The 18,078-nt window shown below is 55.4% G+C and overlaps 2 long non-coding RNA genes across 2 annotated transcripts; one reads left to right on the forward strand and one right to left on the reverse strand.

Annotated features, from left to right (window-relative positions):
- Positions 1 to 157: 157 nt before the first annotated feature.
- LOC139825911 (uncharacterized) lies at positions 158 to 3,418 on the forward strand. Its single transcript, XR_011736077.1, has 2 exons — positions 158 to 717; positions 2,867 to 3,418. It is a non-coding gene; the product is annotated as an uncharacterized lncRNA (long non-coding RNA).
- An 848-nt stretch (positions 3,419 to 4,266) lies between these two features.
- Positions 4,267 to 13,501, reverse strand: LOC139825914 (uncharacterized). Its single transcript, XR_011736080.1, has 3 exons — positions 13,408 to 13,501; positions 11,935 to 12,016; positions 4,267 to 4,720 (listed from the first exon to the last, which is right to left on the reverse strand). It is a non-coding gene; the product is annotated as an uncharacterized lncRNA (long non-coding RNA).
- Positions 13,502 to 18,078: the final 4,577 nt, after the last annotated feature.

Here is an 18,078-nt window from a genome sequence, read left to right on the forward strand (position 1 = left end):
CCCCCGGACCCGCCGCTCGCCCCCCCGGACCCGCCGCTCGCCCCCCCGGACCCGCCGCTCTCTCCCCCGGACCCGCCGCTCTCTCCCCCGGACCCGCCGCTCGCCCCCCCGGACCCGCTCAGCAGCCTCCGCTCGCCCCAGCCCTGTAGCCGGAAATTGCGTCACCGGGAGGGGCGAGCCGAGCGGCGCTGCCGGCAGGACCCCGCCAGAGCTGTCCGATTATTCGCCTGACCCGCCAAATTTTTATACGAAATGTGAATGAGTTGAGCAGTTATTAAAATAACAAAGTCTCTGGCAGCCGTGCCGTCATGGTGGCTCAGTGCAGTGGAAAACCCCCTGAACTGCAGGTCAGCCTCAGCTCTCAGATGAGCTCCTCCCCGCCCTCCGCACCGCTGACCCCGCAGCACAAAGCGCGACCGGCGCGTCCCGCGGGCGGACTCGGTGTCCGCGCTCGTTCGTCGCCTCCTCGCTGGCTGCAGCGGGACTGAGGGGCTGTGGGTTCCAAACCTGCGGTTTGCTGCCCTTGCACAGAGGAGAAGGCTCGGCTGCTGAGAACAGGTTCCGTGTTAAACTCGGCTGAAGAGAAGTTTCTCCTCCTGGGATCTCAGAACAGCAGCAGCTCCAAGGAACTGACAGAGCATGGGCCGCGGGCATTTCTCAGTGTCTGTGCTGAGAGGTTTGATCTGGGCGTTGTTAACGCCAGAAAGAGGTGGAAAGGTAAAGAGATAAAGATGAGGGGTCGTGCTGCACAGAGTTACAGCATTTTTGCCAAATGAAGAACTGAAATAAGTAGCTTACGCTTTTTCTATGGATAAACAACATTTAATCCAATTCCTTAACTGTATTCCTCAAACACGTGTTCGTTAGAGCACAAGCCAAACAGCGCTGGGTGCACGGGCGATTCACTCTCTGTACTGGACATTCACATTAACCATGCTGATAGTGGTTACATCACCAATCCCGTGTCCATTTCAATTTCAATTTCAGTTCCCCTGGTCCTTGGGTTACTCCCCAGGTTCTTTCTCCCGTCCGTGGTCCTTTAACTCGAGAGCCGTGTGTCCACCCTTTCTCTGCAGTCCGAACGGCTGGTTCTGTAGTTAATAAGGCAAGAAAAGGTCCTTCCCATCGTGGGGTCAGAGTTTCCTCTTTCCAGGTTTTAATTAGTACTTTATCCCCAGGTTGTATTTTATGAATCGGAAACCCTAAAGGCAGAGTCTGATTTAAAATCTCTTTCTCCCTTCATTTAGTTCCTGCGACTATAAACTTTATATGCAATTTCAATTAGCTGAGCAATAGTTACATCCCTCAGCTCCTCCCTTTTGTAGTTTCTTACACTAATTTCAGACCCAGATCAGTCTGTGCGCAGAACAACACTGACGTCAACACAGCTAACCCAGAATTTCACATTCACATCACTTCCCCCTCTCATTTACTCTCATGTGTACAGATGCATCTGAACGGGGAGCGCGGTGGCACTTTAATAATGGAACCGGTTCTCATTTTGTAATTATCTCCCCGAACAAAATTCTTTTGGTACCAAATATAAATATGCGAAGTAAAAGGCTGAGCTCAGACACGCAAACCGCACGCCAAGCTCAAATATACAAACAGATCACAGTTACATTCATTGAAGACAATATCTCGATTTTAGCCTTGCGCCTTTGGGCCGCTCGCTGCTCAGCCGGGTGGAGGCACCGCTGGGGCTCCTGACAAACAGGGCAGTGCGGCTGGAGCCCCATCGGCACCCGCCCCGCTGCTCCAGCGAGCTGGGCTGGGCAAGGCTTTGATTGGTGTCCATCTGGGTGATACAACTGTTATCCCAAAACCAGGGGTCTGTACTCGCTGTGCATACGGAAGAAAAGCCACATTTAGCACACCGAGATGAGACACAGCCGATCACAGAGCTGCGCAAGTCTGGATGCTGGAATGAAGCTGGCGTGCTAGAAAGAAAAGTAACGGCTGTCACACACAAAACCTCATCGCCACATTCGCACAGTTAAGAGCTGAATTGCTCATCGTCACACAATGTATGTTTTGGGTCGATCTGTGATCTTACTGTACCGTTTAAACAGATACCTACAAGGAAAAGAAGTTAGTACTAAAAAGCATCTTGCAGGCTGTTCTGCAAGTCTCCTGTGATTCATTTGTTGTCAGTGATTCTCTCTCTGCTTGCTGAAGTTCAAACCATTACTCCTTCACTGCAGCTACTCAGATGTTTACCTTTACTCTTTGTTTCTCCTTGTCCCTATACCATACTATAGGATCGATAGCTTCTTCGTCCTCTTGCGTCAGAGTATATAATCTGACTTGCACGGTGTTCCCCTAACATGGTAGATATCTGAACACAGCACTTGAGCTTCCACGACTAAACGCTGTTCTAAAGGCTTTTTGGTTATTTCTTTGTCAGAGGGCTAATTTGCACTCTGAAGTGTCCGGACTGTCACTGTTGTTTCCCAGAAACTCAAGTACTGTGGATGGTACCCATTTGTAATACTTGGGATATACGGGTTGGCTAAAGGTGCCTTCCTGTTTTGGTGGCTGACTGTGTAAGAACACAAACCTGGAGTGCAGATTTCATGTTTCTGATGCTTAAGCAGCAGAGACAAAATATCTGAGGAGTTCCTCTGGCACGGTTGTGTTCTAGATCTGTAACTCTGAATTTCTGACAAAGTAGGAATGTGATGTTGGCTTGGGTTTTTTTTAGTTGCCCTGAATGTACCGAGAGAGAACAGTTTATACAAATAAATTGCCACATTCCCTAGCCTGTCAGAACATAAGGTTTTGATGTCCAGGCTTTACAATCTGTTTTCACTGCTTCATGTTGGGTTTTACTTGAAGTTCTGATCACCTTTATGTTTTCTTTTAGAAGTCGAAAGGAGCCAGTGAGTGGAACATCAAAAGCAGCACGAAAAACACACGTTCTCACTGTTTTCCCTACACACTACACTGAATTCTAAGCAATGTAGCCTTGTATTAACTTTCCAAACATTAACATAATGTGTTTTCCAGTAAGACATAGGCTGTGTTGTAAATCCAAAGCGAGTAATGCCATGGTTTGCACAGTTCTGATGTGAATATTGGTGTTTGTGCCCAGCAACACATTGTATTTCATTGTGAATGTGCTGGAATATTTCCAGTCTGGCTCGTGTTGTACAGATAATGTCAGATTGGTTTTAGATCGTGTGGGTTCAAGGTTTGCACAGCTGAACGTGCTGCCGTGGTCTGCGTCTGTCTGTCCAGAGCCGGTAATGTGTATGTTTGTACAGCTTGTGTGTGATTTCTGTTTCTTGCAATAACAATTGTTTGGAGTGTGGTTTTTGCCATTTTCACATTGTATCACTCAGCTCTTGTTTTTCAATGCATTTTTTTTGCCTAATGGTTTTTGGAAAAGTTCTCAAAAACCACTGAGAAACCGTTATTGTTAAACTTGGTGCTGTTTCTTACTTGTGACTTGGGGCTTCAAAGAAATACCCAAACGAATACCTTCCATATGTTTGGAAGACAGTTCTGTGCAGCTAAATGATTCCTTTTCTTGTCCTTAAATACTTGGGCATTTGTACTAAAACTGTGTAACAGGAGTGATATTGTTGGGGCACCTCTGAGTGTAAGTTTGTCTTGGATAGATTGCCATGAATGTAGACACTGCTGCTCCACAAAGTGATGTTCTGAGTTCTGCATTTGATCTTTTCACTTCATCTGATGAAGCAGTGGAGTTTAATCGTTTGTCTGCAAATGAAACTCCCTAAAAGGCAGTGTACAGGGAACCTGCGGCAGGGAGCTCCTGATTCCCACCTGACTCCTCCAAAGGCCTCTCTTAAAAGTGAACAAAAGCCAACAAAAGCTGCGGCCCCTCCCTCCTGGGCCACTGCGGTGGGCGCCTCCCCTGAGACCGCAGGAAGGTCCAGGCTCCTTGTCCTGAGTGGTCAGGGCATCGCTGGCAGGTGGCACCTGCTCGCCTGCTCAGGGCCACTCTTGGGTGCCTTCATGGCCCAAAATCCCTGGGGATGCCACAGGGCCACCCACTTTTTCCTCGCAGAGGGCACCAGTGCCCAGGAGGCCTGGACATAGAGGTGGGCAGGGAAATGGAGATAGGCTGGTGTCGAGGGTTAAGATTGCGGGGTGACAATCAAACCCTGGCAGATGTGTTGTCAACCTCCTCTCCCCCCCGCTTCCCCCTTTTGCCCCTCCCTCTCCCCCCTTCCCACTCAGGGCAGGCGATCGGGAGGGGAAGAAGCACAGAGGGGAGAGAGTTGGAAAAGTTCAAGATGTTTTACTGATGCTACTGATAAGAATAGAGAAAATAATACAAAATATACAAAACCAATCTTGTAAGTCTCAGCAACTGCAGAGCAGGCACCCAAAGTCCTGGATTGGACTCTGCAGCCAACCGGAGCTGGATTCAGTCTGTCACTGGCCTCAGTTCGCAGGGACAACCAGCAAGGTCCTCTCCTAATGTCGGCCATGAGCAGAAGGGAAGGAAAAAGGGAAAAAGGGCCGAGATCCTCGTGATCTCCCACTTTTATATGAAGTATTCACGTGAACGGAATGTTATTCACCGTTGGTCAGTCTCTCGGTCACCAGTTTCTCGTTGCCCCTCTCGCGAGATGTCCATCCGTGCTTATCAATAAGTTTCCATTCCATTGCTGGGTTTGCCAAAACATGTGTTGGGTTCTCCAGGAAAATGCAGCTGATATGAAGCTTGAGCTGACAGGCAAATTCACTAAAAGAGAAACTTGTTTTTAACAAAACCAGGACCTCAGGGCCCAAGTGACAAGGGGGGTCCCCACGGTGCCACGATGAGCCCTGGGGACAAGGGGGTACCCCGGATGTCACAATGGGCCATGGGGACTATGGGGGTACCCAGGATGTCACAATGAGCCCTGGGGACAAAGTGGGGTCCTGGGAAGTCACAATGGGTCCCAGTGACAAAGGGGGTGTCCATGGTGCCACAATGGGCCCTGGGGACAAAGCGGGGTCGCCAGGATGTCACAATGGGCTCTGGGGACAATGAGGGGTCCAGGGACACCACAATGGGCCCTGGGGACAAAGGGGTTCCCCAGGATGTCACAATGGGCCCTGGGGACAAGGAGGGTCCTGGGATGTCACAATGGGCCCAAGTGACAAAGGGGGGTCCCCAGGATGTCACAATGGGCCCTGGGGAAAAAGAGGGGTCCTGGGATGTCACAATGGGCTCTTGGGACAAAGGAGGTCTACACCGTGTAACAATGGGCCCTGGGGACAAAGGGGGGTCCCAGGATGTCACAATGAGCCCTGGGGACAAAGGGGGTTCCCACGGTGTCACAATGGGCCCTGGGCACAAAGGGGGTCCCCAGCATGTCACAGTGGGCCCTGGGGACAACGGGGTGTCCTGGGACGTCACAATGGGCCCTGAGGGCAAAGCGGATCCCCAGGATGTCACAATGGGCTCTGGGGACAAAGGGGGTCCCCAGGATGTCACAATGGGCCCTGGGGACAATTGGGGGTCCTGGGATGTCACAATGGGCCCTGGGGAAAAAGGGGGTCCCCATGGTGCCACGATGGCCCCTGGGGAAAAGGGGGTCTCCGGGATGTCACAATGTGCCCTTGGGACAATGGAGGGTCCTGCGATGTCACAATGGGCCCTGGGGAAAAAAGGGGTCCCCAGGATGTCACAGTGGGCCCTGGAGACATAGAGGGGTCCTGGGATGTCACAATGGGCTCTGGGGACAAAGGGGGTCCCCACGGTGTCACAATAGGCCCTGGGGACAAAGGGGGTCCCCAGCATGTCACAAAGGACCCTGGGAACAACGGGGTGTCCTGAAACGTCACAATGGACCCTGGGGACAAAGTGGGGTCCTGGGATGTCACAATGGGCCCTGCGGACAAGGGGGTTCCCCACGGTGTCACAATGGGCCCTGGGGACAATGGGGGTCCCCACGGTGTCACAATGCGCCCTGCGGACAAAGTGGAATCCTGGAATGTCACAATGGGCCCTGGGGACAAAGGGGGTCCACATGATGTCACAATGGGCCCTGGGGACAATGGGAGGTGCCTAGGGTGTCACAATGGGCCCTGAGGACAAGGGGGGGGCCCATGGTGTCACAGTGGGTCCCCAGTGACAAGCAAGTTCCCTATGTTGCCCCAATAGGCCCTGGAGACAAAGGCGGGTCCTCTGAATGTCAGAATGGGCCCTGGGGACATAGGGGGGTCCCATCCTGTCACAATGGCCACTGGGGACAATGGGGGCTCCTGGGATGTTACAATGGGTCCTGAGGACAAAGGGGGGACCCCATGGTGTCACAATGGGCACTGGGGACGAGGGGGTCCCCAGGATGTCACAATGGGCCCTGGGGACAATGGGGGTCCTTGGATCTCACAATGGGCCCTGGGGACAAAGGCTGCTCCTCAGGATGTCACAATGGGCTCTGGGGACAAAGTGGGGTCCTCGGATGTCACAATGGGCCCCAGTGACAAAGGGGGTCCCCATGGTGTCACAATGGCCTCTGGGGACAAAGGGGGTGCCCTGGATGTCACAATGGGCCCTGGGGACAAGAGGCGTCCCGACGGTGTCACAATGGGCCCTGGGGACAAAGGAGGTCACCCAGAATGTCACAATGGGCCCCACTGACAAGGGGGGTCCCCACGGTGTCACAATGGGCCCTGGGGAAACGGGGAGTGCTGGGAGTCACAATGGGTCCTGGGGACAAAGGGGGTCCCCAGGATGTCACAATGGGACCTGGGGACCAGAAGGCCTCCCCACGGTGTCACAATGGGCCCTGGGGACAATGGGGGTCCCCAAGGTGTCAGAACGGGCCCTGGGGACAAAGCGGAATCCTGGAATGCCACAATGGGCCCCAGTGACAAAGGCGGTCCCCATGGTGCCACAATGGGCCCTGGGGACAAAGGGGGGGCCCATGGTGTCATAAGGGGTGCCCAGTGACAAGGGGGGGTCCCTATTGTGTCATGATGGGCCCTGGGGACAAAGGGGGTCCCCAGGATGTTACAATGGGCCCTCGGGACAAGGGGCGTTCCCAGGATGTCACAATGAGCCCTGCAACAATGGCGGTTCCTAGGATGTCACAATGGGCCCTGGAGAAAAAGGGTGGTCCCCAGGATGTCACAATGGGCCCTGGGGACAATGGGGGGTCCTGGGATGTCACGATGGGCCCCAGGGACAAATGGGGTCCCCATGGTGTCACAATGGGCCATGGGGACAAAGGGCGTAGCTTGAATGTCACAATGGGCCCTGGGGACAAATGGGGTCCCCACGGTGTCACAATGAGCCCTGGGGACAAAGTGGGGTCCTGGGATGTCACAATGCGCCCTGGGGACAAAGGGGGGCCCATGGTGCCACAATGGGCCCTGGGGACAAATGGGGTCCCCAGGATGTCCCAATGAGCCCTGGGAACAAGGGGGGTCCCCATGGTGTCACAATGGGCCCTGGGGACAAAGGTGGGTTCCCTGAATGTCACAATGGGCCCGGGGGACAACGGGGGCTTTTGGGACGTCTCAATGGGCCTTGGGGACAAAGGGGTGTCCCCAGGATAGCACAATGGGCCCTGGGGACAAGGGGGGGTCCCCAGGATGTCAAAATGGGCCCTGGAGAAAAAGGGGGGGGGCCCATGGTGTCACAATGGGCCCTGGGGACAAAGGTGGGTTCCCTGAATGTCACAATGGGCCCGGGGGACAACGGGGGGTTTTGGGACGTCTCAATGGGCCTTGGGGACAAAGGGGTGTCCCCAGGATAGCACAATGGGCCCTGGGGACAAGGGGGGGTCCCCAGGATGTCAAAATGGGCCCTGGAGAAAAAGGGGGGGGGCCCATGGTGTCACAATGGGCCCTTGGGACAAAGGTGGGTCCCCTGAATGTCACAATGGGCCCTGTGGACAAAGGGGTGTCCCCAGGATTTCACAATGGGCCCTGGTGACAATGGGGGGTCCTGGGACGTCACAATGGGGCCTAGGGACAAAGGGGGGTGCCCAGGATGTCACAAAGGGCTCTGGGGACAATGGGGAGTCCCCTGAATGTCACAATGGGCCCTGGGGACAAAGGGGAGGTCCCCATGGTGTCACAATGGGTCCCCAGTGACTTGGGGTGTCCACATGGTGTCACGATGGGCCCTGGGGACAAAGGTGGGTCGCCTGCAGGTCACAATGGGACCTAGGGACAAAGTGGGTCCCTAGGATGTTACAATGGGCCCTGGGGACAAAGGGCGGTGCCCTGAATGTCACAATGGGCCCTGGGGACAAAGGGGGGTCCTGGGACAACACAATATGCCCTGGGGATAAGGGGGGGTCCCCAGGATGTCACAGTGGGCTCTGGGGACAAAGGGGTTCCCCACGGTGTCACAATGGGTCCCAGTGACAAAGGGGGGTCCCCAGGATGTCACAATGGGCCCTGGGGACAAAGGGGGTCCCCACGGTGTCACAATAAGCCCTGGGGACAAGGGGGGGTCCCCAGGATGTCACAATGGGCCCTGGGGACAATGGGGGTCTCCATGGTGCCACAATGGGCCCTGGGGACAAAGGGGGTCCCCAGAATGTCACAATGGGGCCTGGGGACAAAGGGGTTTCCCCATGGTGTCAAAATGGGTCCACAGTGACATGGGGGGTCCCCATGGTGTCAGAATGGGCCCTGGGGACAAGAGGGTCCCCATGGTGTCACAATGGGTCCCCAGTGACAAGAGGGGTCCCCATGGTGTCACAATGATCCCTGGGGAGAATGGGGGGTCCTGGGATGTCACAATGGGTCCCCAGTGACAAAGGGGGTCCCCACCCTTTCACAATGGGCCCTGGGGACAATGAGGGGTCCTGGGACGTCACAATGGACCCTGGGGACAAAGGGGCTCCCCAGGATGGCACAATGGGCTCTGGGGACAATGGGTGGTCCTGGGATGGATAAGGAAAGAGGGATCTGGAGGTGCAGGATTTGGGGATGCAGGGTTTAGGGGTGCAGGATTTAAGGGTGCAGGGGTTTGGGCGAAGGGCTTGGTAGGGCAGGAATTTGGGGTGCAGGGTTTGGGGGTGCAGGGTGTTTGGGGAACGATCTGGGGGTACAGGGTTTGGGGTGCTGGGTTTGGGGGTTAAAGGATTTGCGGGGGCAGGGTTCAGGTGTTCAGGACCTGGGCATGCAGGGTTTGCGGGTTCAAGGTTCCAGGTGCATTGTTTGGGGGGAGAGGATTTGGGGGTGCAGAGTTTTGGGGTGCAGGGCTTGTGAGAGAGGAATCGGGGGTGCAGGATTTGGGGGTTCAGGGTTTAGGGTAGCAGGATCTTGGGGTGCAGGATATGGGGTGCAGTGTTTGTGGGTGCAGGGTTCTGGGAGTCAGGATCTGGGGGTGCATGATTTGGGGGCTCAGGGTTTGGGGATGAAGAGTCTTGGGGTGCTGGACTTTGGGGTGCAGTGTTGGGGGGCAGGTTTTGGGGTGCAGGGTTTGGGGGGCAGGTTTTGCGTGTTCAGGAACTGGGGGTGCAGGATTTTGCGTTGAAGGGCTCTGGGGTGCCGGGGTTGGTCTGCAGGGATTGGGGTGCAGTATTTTGGGGTGCAGGGGTTTGGGTTTCAGGACCTGTGGCTGCAGGGTCTTAGGGAACCGGATTTCAGGGGTGCAGGATTTAAGGGGTGCAGGGGCTTTGGGAGAGGGATTTGGGCTTCAGGGTCTGAGGGGTGCAGGGTTTGGTGGGGAAGGGTTTGGGGATGCCTGGTTTAGGGTTGCAGGATTTGGGGGTCAAGGGTCTGGAGGTGCCAGGGTTTTGGGGGGCAGGATATAGGGGTGCAGGATTTGAGGGTGCAGGGTTGTGGAGTGCAGAGATTTGCAGGTGCAAGATCTGGGATTGTAGGGTTTTGGGGTGCAGGTTTTGCGGAAGAAGGATTTGGGGTGCAGGGTTTAAAGGTTCACGATCTGGAGGTGCAGCGTTTTGGGGTGCAGGGTTATGGGGCTACGGGTTTTGGGAGGGAAGGATCTGGGGGTGCAGGGTGCAGGGATCACAGTATGGGGGTGCAGGATTCTGGGGTGCAGGATCTGGGGAGCAGGATATGGGGGAGCAGGGTTTGGGGTGCAGAACCTTGTTGTTCAGGGTTCAGAGGCAGGATTTGGGGGTGCAGGGCTTTGGGGTGAGGGGTTGGGGGTGCAGGGTTCAGGTGTTCAGGACTTGGGGTTGGAGGATTTGGGGGTGCAGGGTTGGGTAAGGAAGGATCTGAGGGCGCAGGGTTTGAAGTTTCAGGACTTGGGGTGCAGGATTTGGGGGTGCAGGGTTTTGAAGTGCAGGGTTTAAAGGGGCAGGATATGGGGTGAACGATTTGGGGGTGCACATTTTTGGGGTGTGCAAGATTTGAGAGTGCAGGGATTTGGGGTGAGCGATTTCAGGGTGCCAGGTTTGGGGGGGAAGGATCTGCGGGTGCAGGGTTTGTCAGTGCATTGATTGGGGGTCAGAATTTGGGGGTGCAGGGTTCGTGGGGCAGCATTTTGGGTGCAGGGTTTGGGGAGCAGGATCTGGGGGTGATGGAATTGGTTGACAAGGTTTCGCAGGCCGGCTTTGGGGGAGCAGAGTTCAGGGGTGCAAGGTTTTGGGGGACAGATTTGGACATAAAAGATTCGGGGGCGAATGGTTTGGGGGAACGATTTGGGGGTGCAGGATTTGGGGGTGCAGGATTTGGTATTACAGGTTTTGGGGAATCATGGCTTGGGAGGAAGGATTTAGGGGTGCAGGGTTTCAAGATGCAGGATTTGGGGGTGCAGTATTTGGGGTAGTAGGTTCGGGGGTGCAAGGTGTGGGGCGGCAGGATATCGGGTACAGGGTTCTGGGCTGCAGGGTTTGGGGGTGCAGGATTTCAACGTGCAGGGTTCTGGGGTGCAGTATCTGGGGGTCCAGGGTTTGGCAGTGCATTGGCTTTGGGGGTTGAAGGATTTGGGGGTGCAGGGTTTAGGGATGCAGGATTTGGGGGTGCAGGATTTGGGGGTGCAGGATTTGGGGGCAGGATTTTCAGTGCAGGGCTTCAGGGCACAGAACTTGGTGGTGCAGGGTTTGGGGCTGCAGGTTTTTGGTGGGGAATTTGGGGGTGCAGGGTGTTGAGGAAGGATCTGAGGGTACAATATTTGGGCTTTAAGGGTTTAGGGGGGCAGGATCTGGCAGTGCAGAGTTTGGGGACAGGACCTGGGGGTGCAGCGATTGGGGTTACAGGTTTTGGGGGTGCAGGGTTAAGGGAATTGTTTGAGGTGCAGGGTTATGAGAGTGCAGGATTTCTGTGTGCAGAGTTTGGGGTGCTGGGTATGGGGCAGCAGGATCTGGGGGTGCAGGTTTTGGGGATGCAATCGTTTGGGGGGAGGATCTGGGGGTGCAGGGTTTAAGGGTTCAGGATTTGGAGGTGTAGGGTTTTGGGGTGCAGGGTTCTGGGTTGAGGTTTTGGGGTGAAAGATTTGGGGGTGCAGTGTTAAGGGGTGGAGGATTAGAGGTGCAAGATTTGGGGGTGCAGGGTGTTCATGTGTCTGATTTGGGGGTGCAGGGTCTGGGGGTGCAAGATCCTGGAATTCAGGATCTGGGGGTTCAGGATTTGGGGCTGCAGGGTATGGGAGGGAAGGATCTGGGGCTTCAGGATTAGGGGGGGCACCGTTTGGGGGTGCAGGGTTTAGAAGTCAGGTCTCAGAGTGCAGGGTTTGGGGGTGCAGGGGTTTGGGGGTGCAGGTTTCATGAGTTCAGGAACTGGGGGTGCAGGAATCAAGGGTGCAGGGTTTGAGAAAGAATTTGGGGGATCAGGGTTTTGGGGTGCAGAGTTTCAGAGTTCAGGGTTTGGGGGGAAGTTTAAGGTTGCAAAGTGTTAAGGGTGCAGAGCATTGGGGCAGAGGATTTGGGGGTGCGGGGTTTCAGGGTTCAGGATGTGGAGGGGTGGAGTTTTGGGGGGCAGGGTTTGGGGGTGAAGGATTTGGGGGTGCAGGGTGGTGGGGTACACGCCTTCCTGTGTCACCTCAGCTGGGTGTTCCTGCTCCATGGGGGGATTGCACCGGATGAGCTTTCCAGGTCCCTTCAACCCCTGACATTCTGGGACTCTGTGCGGAAGGATTTGGGGGTGAGAGATTTGGGGTGCAGCATTTGGGGGTGCAGAGTTTTGGGAGGCAAGGACCTGGGGGTGTAGGATTTGGGGGTTCAGTGTTTAGGGCAGCACAATCTTGGGGTGCAGGGGTTTGCAGTGAAAGGTTTGGTAGGCAGGATTTGGGGTGCAGGATTCTGGGGTGCTGGGTTTGGGGTGCAGGTTTTGGTGTTGCAGGGATGGGGCTGAAGGGCTTGGGTTTCCAGGCCTTTGAGGTGCAAGGTTTGGGAGGGAATTCTTTCGGGGTGCTGCCTTTGGGGGTGCAGGGTTTTGGGGTGCAGGGTTTGGGTGTTCAGGACCTGAGGGTGCTGCATTGGGGGTGCAGTGGTTTGGGGAGCAGGGTTTAGGGACGCAAATTATGGGGGTCCTGGGTTTTAGGAGGACAGGATTTAAGGGCGCGGGATTTGGGGGTGCAGGGTTTGGGGACTCAGGACCTGGGGGTGCAGCTTTCAGGGTGCGAGGCTTAGGGGTGCATTATTAGAGGGTGGAATATTAGGGGTGCAGGACTGGGTGGGGAGGATCTGGGGTGCACATTTTGGGCGTTAAGGACGTGGGGGTGCAGGACCTGGGCGTTCAGGGATTGGGAGTGCACGGTTTGGGGGTGCAGAGTGCAAGCTGGGGGGGCAGGATTTGGGGTGCAGGCTTTGGGAGTGCATTGTTGGGGGTTTAGGATTTGGGAGGGCAGGTTTAGGGGGTGCAAGATTTCGCTTGTAGGGTTTAGGGGTGCAGAGTTTGGTAGGGCCGAAATTGGGGTTGCAGGATTTGGTGCTGCAGGATTTTGTGTTGCAGGGTTTTGGGGTGAAGGGATAACAAGGATGCAGAATCTAGGGTGCAGGATTTGAGGTTTGAGGGTTCTGGGGGTCAGGATCTGGGGTGCGGGTTTGGGAAGAGTATTTTGGGGTGCAGGATTTTGGGTGCCGTGTTTGCGGGGCAGGTTTGGGGTGATCACTGCTGATCCACACACACTCGCTCTCTCTGGTATTCACCTCCACTCCTGCTCCTCCACCTCCCCACTGTTCTCTCCATCTCCTCTCTTCTCGTTCCCACCACACTCTGCACACAGACCCGACCACTGAGAATGTTCCAGAACACGCTGATCCAAACCCCGCTGGGACCTCCGGGCTCCATGGCAATGTGAAAATTGAGTGTGCCACAGAATCCCTTTGGGTGTCAAACACCTTGAAGGTGCTGGAGTCCAAGCACAACCCCCCGGCACTGCCCACGGCCCTCAGGAGCTCCTGTGGAAACCCCTCCAGGGATGGCGGCTCCAGCCCTGCCCTGGGCAGCCCGTTCAGTGCCCGACAGCCCTCACTGGGAGGAACAGCTCCCAGGCTCCAGCCAGAAGCTCACCCGGTACCGCTGGGGCCGTCTCCTCTCCTCCTGCCGCTCGTTCCCGGGCAGAGTCCCCGAAGCCCGCTCTCCGGGCGCTCTGCAGGCGGCTCCTGGCCCGGCCGCCCCCCGCACTCCCGCTCTGGCTCCGCCCCAAGGCTCAGGCGGGAACGGCCGCTGCGTCCCGCCCGGCCAATCGCAGCTCGCCGCCTCAGCCCCGCGCGCCGCCGGCCGGTGGCCCCGCCCCCTCATCCCCCATCCCCTCAGGAGGAGCCGCACCCGCTGGTGCTGAGCGCGGAGCTGCTGGCGCCACTCGGAGAGGCTCCAGGGGACACCCCCAAAGGCGATGGAGCCCTGCCCTGTTGGGCAGAGGGGGAGGACCTGAGACAGCCCCTGCCCTGTCACTGTCGGGCACCGCTAGGGGACCGAAAAGATGACGAGGGTTGGAGGCGAGTTCCAGTTCGGCGCCACGGGCATCCTGGGAAAAATAGGCAGGCTGACCCAGAAAGGTACAGCGACCGAGAAGAGCTTAGCTGAGAGAAAATCACTGAAAGAGACCCGGTCTGGTTTGTGACAAAACCAGGACACCCCCAAATTGTGTACTTTGCCCAAAAAATGGGCCCCAAAAATGCTTTTTCCCCATAAAAATGGGTTCCCCGCAAAACTGAGTGTTTTCCCCCAAAAATGGACCTCAAGTATTGGAAGTATTGGTTTTTTCCCAAAACAATGGGTCTTGTTCCCTCCAGAATGGGTACTACCCCACGAAAAATGGGACTGAAAATGGGTGTTTCATTCCAAAAATGTGTCCAAAAAATGGTGTTTGCCCACAAAATGTGGGCCCAAAAGTTGTTTTTCCCCCCCAAAAAAAATGAGTGCACCCAAAACTGTGTGCACCCTCCAAAAATGGGTCCAAAGATGGGTGTTTCTCCCCAAATATGGCCCTAAAATTGGGGTTTTCCCCAAAATATGCACTTGTTTCTAATAAAAAAATGTGTTTCCCCCAAAAAAATGGATCAAAAAATGAGTGTTTCCCCCAAAAAGGTTATAAATTTTTTTGCAAGATTTGCCAAGTTTGGGCAAAATTACGGATTTTCTTGTCAAGATTTGTAGATTTTGGCGCAAAATTGCAAGGTTTTGGGGCAAGATTTGCAATTGGGGGGAAATTAGTATTTTGAGGCAAGATTTGCGCATTTTTTGGTTAAATTACAAATTTATTTGCGAGAGTTTGGAAGATTTGCAATTTCTTTTTGGCAAAACTACTCAGTTTGGGGGCGTTATTGTGCAAGATGATGAGAGAGGTTCTCCTGCCCCCCTGCTCTGCCCTGGGGAGACCACCCCTGGAATGTTGTGTCCAGTTCTCCCTCAGCTCCAGAAGGACAGGGAACTGCTGGAGAGAGCCCAGCGCAGCCACCAAGATGCTGGAGGGAGTGGAGCATCTGCCGTGTGAGGAAAGGCTGAGGGAGCTGGGGCTCTGGAGCTGGAGAAGAGGAGACTGAGGGGGGACTCATTCCTGGGGATCAATATGGAAAGGGGGGTGTCCCGGAGGCACCCCAGGTTCATTTAAGGGACAACAGGGTCCAAAACAACTTTTGTTAAACCAGCGAGAAACAGGGTTTTAGCATCCAAAAGTGACTCGAATACAGGTTCGGATACCAGTTGAGGAAAATGATGAAGGGGCAGCAACCAATACGACAGGCGGTGCACAGAGTGCGTGCACGTGGCTTCACCAAAACAGTGCCGGAGCCGTCCCTGAGTCCGGGAGGAGTCCGCACTTGCCTGAACATGGTGTGGGGTTATTTTGAAGAGATACACGTGCTGTAGTGAGTACGGAAAGTGCACACTCGCGATTCTGCGAGGGTAAATTTACAATACACTCGCAATCCTGCGAGGGTTAATACACGTGCAGATGTGCACGGAAAGTTACACGTGCTTGTGCGGAAGCAGGGGAGGAAAATACACCCGCGATTGTGCGAGGAAATAATTGATACACGTGCTTGTATTAAGCACGGAAAGTACGCGTGCAAACGTGCACGGTGTTACAGACGATCACGATAAACAGCACGCACTCGTCGGAATAAATTGCTTAGAATTTATTGCAGCAAGCGGGCAAAAGAGCGCTGGGCGGCCGGGGAGCCTGCGCTGCACCACGGCGCCTTTCCAGGAGCGGCCAGCTTGGTTACATGTGGTAAAGGATTACGTATTCATGGTTATTCCAGGAACGCCTATACACATTCATAACTTTTCCTCGAAAAGGCCGTTCTTATTAAAATGAGTTCCAAGAAATTATATCTATAGTCTTCAGCTCTGGCTCCTTCCTGTTGCGCCTGCGCAGTGTCTGCGGGTGGTCACGGGCGGGGGTCTTTTGGATGAAGGCTGCGGTCCGTTTTTTTGTGCATTTCTTATCCTCGGCCTAGCACGCTGGGTTTGGCCAGGGCTCCAAGGCCTTGAGCTGGTTTTCCTCCCGCTTTGTGCTGAAGACCCCGTTATCCTGTTCACACAAGGATGCAACTGGGCCCTTCTCTCTGTCAGTCTCTTCCTGAATGTTCTGCAGGGTACGCTAAATTAGGCTTTTACACATATCTGTGGAACAAGTTTTTTACAAAGACTACGTACAGGTTGCATTGTTTAATGGCAGCATATACTAATATCACACGCTCAGGTTTCACAGCCACTGATAACATATCCATTTAGACCGGTTTGATTAACAAATATATCGTTAAGCCTATTACAGTCCCTAACCCCAGGAAAAATACACCCACGTGTTTAGAGAGAAATTATCTTACGGATATACGCTTGCCTGAATCTGGCAAGGAATTCTTCAAGAAAATCCACAGGTCCACAAGGCAGAAAGGCCGGGGCACTGCCTGTGCGGCCCCAGGGATGGGTCCCCAGCTTGGTGACCTGCAAACCACGTTTTTGTGCAGACGGGGAGGAATGGGGACTGAATCATTGTTAGGGAGGACGAGACAGGAGGGTGCTGGGACCCGGAGGGTTCTGAGAAAAGGATTGTCAGCGTTGTGGCGATGAGGAACGATTCACACAGACGCAGACGGGGCGCACAGGCACAGGGTTCTTGTTGGCAGCAAGAGCAGAGCCGGGCAGAGCTGAGCTCTCTTTTATTAGCGGTTCTCCATTTATAGATTTACAGGGATGAGCTTGGGCTAAGAGGTTAGACAAATGACTTTGTTCAATAATTGTTATTCTAAACACACCACACTCCTATTGTGACTGGTTTCAGTCACGTTCCCATGTGTATCTTGTGGGCGGCATTCCGACCCACTCGTTCACACGCCCAGGCCCAGCATTCACACATCGCACACACGGGGGTGGTTTTCTGACCCGAGATATCGTTCTCACCGGTCTGGGCCATCACGTCTTACACCCATAGAAAACACTTCCGTGTAATCTGTCCAAGGCCCTTTAGCTGGAACCGCACACCCTGCCATTCCCGCAAGAGTTATCGACCCTGAGCCCTTCGACGGCCCGTGGGACCAGGCGGGCGGCCTGGAGCCGGGCGACCTGTGGCACGGAGCGTTAATGAGCCCTAGGGCACCGCGAGTGCTGCTGCATGGACCAGGCCTCTCTCCTGGGAACACCAAGGGAGCAGCGGCCATCCATCACCACCCTGTTTGGTTCGGCAGCCTGAACCCCCTCCCCGAGTTTGGCAACAGCACCCCCCTCAGCACCTTCAGCAAATCAGAGCAGTCCTCTCCATGGCACTGGGAACCGTGAGCAGCGGGAGCTGCAGCGGGACCCGTGTGGGAGCAGGTCCGGTGCTGCCGGGGCCGGTGGGAGAGGGGTGCAGCCGGCTCCAAAGCCGGTGTGAGCAGCCATCGCCTGCCCAAGCTGCGCCAGGCAGGGCAGCCGCGCTCCCCGCTGCAGACACGTTGGGTGAGAGGGGCAGGAAGAAGCGGGGAAGGGTGGAAGGAAGCCCATCGGCGCTTGCAGCCCGGTGTCCCCATGTGGGGACATGGCAGGGGTGGCCTGGGGAAACCCCTCCCGCTCAGGACACAGTGGGGTGGGAGCAGCTCCCGGAAGCCCCTGCCCACTGCAGAGCCCCTGGCAGGGCCTGGGGGGAGGGTGTGTGCAGCCCCTCTGTGACACGGTCCGGGGTCACAGTGGGACAGCCACACGTCACAGTGGTGACAGCCCCCCTGTCCCTGTCGTGACCAGCGTCTGCCCCACTCACCCCGGTGAGGCCAAGTGGACTCCAAGTGCTGAGAGCTGCTCTCGCACCGCTCTGCTCTGGAGTAGCTGCTCTGCAGTGAGGAGGAGAAGGCGGAGAGAGGGAGCAGGACAGCACCAAGGAGGGTGAAGGGTGGAGAAGGAGAAGGAGGAGGAGGAGGAGAGAAAAAGAAGGAGGAGGAGGAGGAGGAGGAGAAGAAGGATCAGGAGAAGAAGGAGGAGGAGAAGGACGAGGACAAGGAGAAGCAGTAAAGCCATTGTCCAGCCACTCTCTGCAGTTGTTGACTTGAAGCAGGAGTGGAACTAAGATGGCAAGACAGCTCTTCTTGCAGCCTCACCTGAGCCCAACTATTGAGAAGCTGGAGCGTTATGGTAAGGCCTTCAGGCCCAATTTCACATGTGTGTCTGGGTCAAGGACATCTCTGAAATCAGGCATGGAAACCTGAGGACTGTGGGGGGTGGTTGCTCAGGAGTGGTGAGTGCAAGGAGGGACCTGCTTGACCATCC

The sequence above is a fragment of the Patagioenas fasciata genome, chromosome 30 (assembly GCF_037038585.1).
Source record: "Patagioenas fasciata isolate bPatFas1 chromosome 30, bPatFas1.hap1, whole genome shotgun sequence".
NCBI classification, from domain to species: domain Eukaryota; kingdom Metazoa; phylum Chordata; class Aves; order Columbiformes; family Columbidae; genus Patagioenas; species Patagioenas fasciata.